The sequence below is a fragment of the Oratosquilla oratoria genome, chromosome 14, assembly GCF_046742065.1.
Source record: "Oratosquilla oratoria isolate Oo_2021 chromosome 14, ASM4674206v1, whole genome shotgun sequence".
In the NCBI taxonomy this organism is placed as follows: domain Eukaryota; kingdom Metazoa; phylum Arthropoda; class Malacostraca; order Stomatopoda; family Squillidae; genus Oratosquilla; species Oratosquilla oratoria.
The window spans coordinates 18315858-18319126 of NC_134790.1; positions in this window are offsets into that span (position 1 = coordinate 18315858).

The following is a 3269-nucleotide window of genomic DNA, read 5'->3' on the forward strand; positions in this document are numbered from 1 at the left end:
TTTGACGTTACGCTTTTGTTTTATTTATTCCTAAAGTAAGTTTTATATAAATACTGTGTAACTTATTATTTTTCTAATGATAGGCATATACATATACATTTATATAAAACATAGAAAAATATACATCACTGCTCTAATACGCATGAATTATAAATCTGATAGTACGGTTCCAGCTATTTTTTTTTCTAGCATCCAAAATACAATCCATGTCTCACATTAGTGCTGGGCAAATACCGCTAATTTCAATACCGGAATTACCGGTAAACAACAATGCCGTTACCGGAATTACCGGTAATTTACCGGTAAAAGACTCGTGAGGCAGTAGTGACGTCCCAAGTTCGAGTCGCCTTTATGATTTAAATCTAAACAAATTTCATCCTACTATGGTGTGTAGTCACAAGTTTTGTAACGTCGTCACTATAAAAATCCTGCGCTCCGAGTCGTTACTCCAACTCTCGTGGGCGGGGAGTAGGGAGGGGGTGCGTGTAAGGTCACAGCATTACCTCCTCTCCCTCAGTGCATAGGCCTACGCACCAATCCCCCCCTCCCCCTCTCACACTCCACTTCAGTCTCTATGTAAGTGCAATTTCATACAAAGAATATATTTTTCACATAGAAACACAATTTCATAAAAGAAAAATAATTACATGCATCATTTTTACACATTACACATAAAAATTCATTTCCAAAATCACTCATTTTTCATTTAGTCAGGACAAAGTTTTTTTGTACAATTGAGGTTTTAAAGGTTTTGTGCGAGATGAATTGACATGTGTAGGTCATTTTCATAATGTTTTTTTTTTTACCAAGTTCCTCTTATATTAGACTCAGGAACACAATTTCAACCCTTTGAATTTCTGTCAAAGTTTTTTTCAATTGTTCATAGTTGTCATTTTTATATTGGAATTACGTTAATTTTGAATTAGCAGGACTCTACGATACCTATATTTATATTATAGTACCTTTAAATGGACAAAAAACACACGCATATATTTTATTTTAATTTTTTATTCTGTGTATCCATTTGGATACATGCCCACCGGAATCGTCAGCGCGCGCCACCTCCACCAATCTAGGGTAAGGCTCGCAAATATTAGTTACTTAAGACTACGCGAATAATAATTACATGCGCATCACTAACAAAATATGATTTTTGAATAACACTTTACCTTGCGTCGTAGAGGCCACTTCAATGGGCACAGTGTTAATCCACCAGAATCTTTGATCGTCTCTGCCCGCTTATTCTTGTCTCTGCTTTCCGTGAGTCTGTTGTGGTATACTGTATTCCCTGCCCCAACCCATAGCTTATATATATATCCTTGTCAGTCATCACTCGTGCGAGTCTGATAAGTGTATTTGTGAACTTGTTTGTGATTAACTCCAATACAAGTACAGTACAAATAGATTGTAACATGCAGATGGTGTCTTTCATGAGCAACTGCGTACTTTATGTAAATATGCATATATTAATAAACATTAAATATAAAGTTAAATATGAAGATCTGGTAAGTGTGGAAACAGTGTCTCTCCAATCTCCCCGTTCTGTGAGCTTTCATGTCCGTTCTACAAACTTTACAACGTGCCTTATTTCCATCCTCTTTCACTTCCGCTGACCATTTTTTAAACAGGGGATCCTTTAACCAGGCAGACTGAAAAGTTTTCGAGCAGTTTGACCACCTCTTCATTTCTAGATCACATAGGCTGACTAATCGAATACGTACATTTTGCACTGAACCTCTGCGGGCCGAGATGCGAACAAAACGATCTAGCACGTCTGTTAATTTTCATATTCGAATACGTACATTTCGTACTGTGCATCTGTGGGCCGAGAAGGGAGCAGGACGACCTAGCACGTTGAATACGTTCATGTTAATTTTCATCCTACGTAGGGCCGTCAGTACTGTCACTCAGTACCACCAAGTCGAAACGTGCTTACCGTTCTCTGAGTATTATGGGATAGCTTATCGGTTAACGGAGCCTAAACGGTAGCAGATTTTTTGCTGGTAAGCTACCATCAAGGTTGTTACCGATAAAACCCGTAACTATCGGTAGCTGTCCACCACTACCGTCACTCAGTACCACCAAGCCGAGACGTGCTTACCGCTCCACGAGTGTTTGGTATAGCTCAAGATCTAAGAATATAAGGTGTAACCACTTCCGACCGAATTTCGAGGGAGTTGGCGCAGCGGGCCCGTGAACGTCACCTGGCTGTTCAAAGTGGGGTTAGCGGGTCCTATAGCTGTCAGTTGAAGCTGGTCCGTCGTTCAAAAATGACGTCGCCTTCGCTCGCACCGCTCCACTCAATTAGTTATATTCTGACAAATATTATATAAAATATATATATAAATATATATAAAATATTATAGTTCCTGTCTATATATATGAATATATAATATATAAAATATTATAGTTCCTGTCTTCCTTGGCGTTTCACAGTTTTCTTCAGTGTATCACAAAGAGAAAATGGACGCATCCAAATGACGTCAGAAGCTGCGCAGAACTGCTCCAGCGGTTAGACCTGTTTACTTAGACCTTGGTATAGCTTATCGGTTAACGGAACCTTAACGGTAGCAGAATTATTGCCGGTAAGCTACCGTCAAGGCTGATACCGATAAAACCGGTAACTTTACCGGTAGCTGCCCACCACTATCCCACATTAACTTTACACTGTTGTGATGTGGGTTCATATCCCGGAGGTAGCGTGCTGTCACAAGCAAACTCCACACCTAGTATGGGACAACACCTGTATCCCCACGTGTGATCACTGCGCGTCTTTTAACACAAATATATTCCGATACGCAGCAATTACTATTCAGTTTCTGAATGTCTGTGAACTAAACGCTTCTATATCGCTATTATATTCAAAAGACTGGAAGGAATTAAAGACGAGTGCCAACATTCTTGGGAAAGAGGGTGACCCTGTTTTGCTTGCCCTTTCCCTAATAATAGCCGTCAAAGTACGTTTACGAGAATACATAAATGCCAACAACTTCCCTGCTGGTCAGAATGCAAAACGGAAGATACCCTTTCAAAAATCCAAGCAGAGTAGATAAAGAACCATTGCCGACCATTCCTACTAATTATTGTTATTATAAAACTTGAATTTAGGTAACAAAACACTTTTTTCAAATCTGTATAAGTCGTCTGCATTTCGAAAACAATGCCTTCGACTATATCTTCAAGAATCTTCGGAAGAGGAATGTATTAGTAGCCAAACATCGCTATCTACATGTCATTATTAAACATTAATTCTACTGAATTTCTGTGAG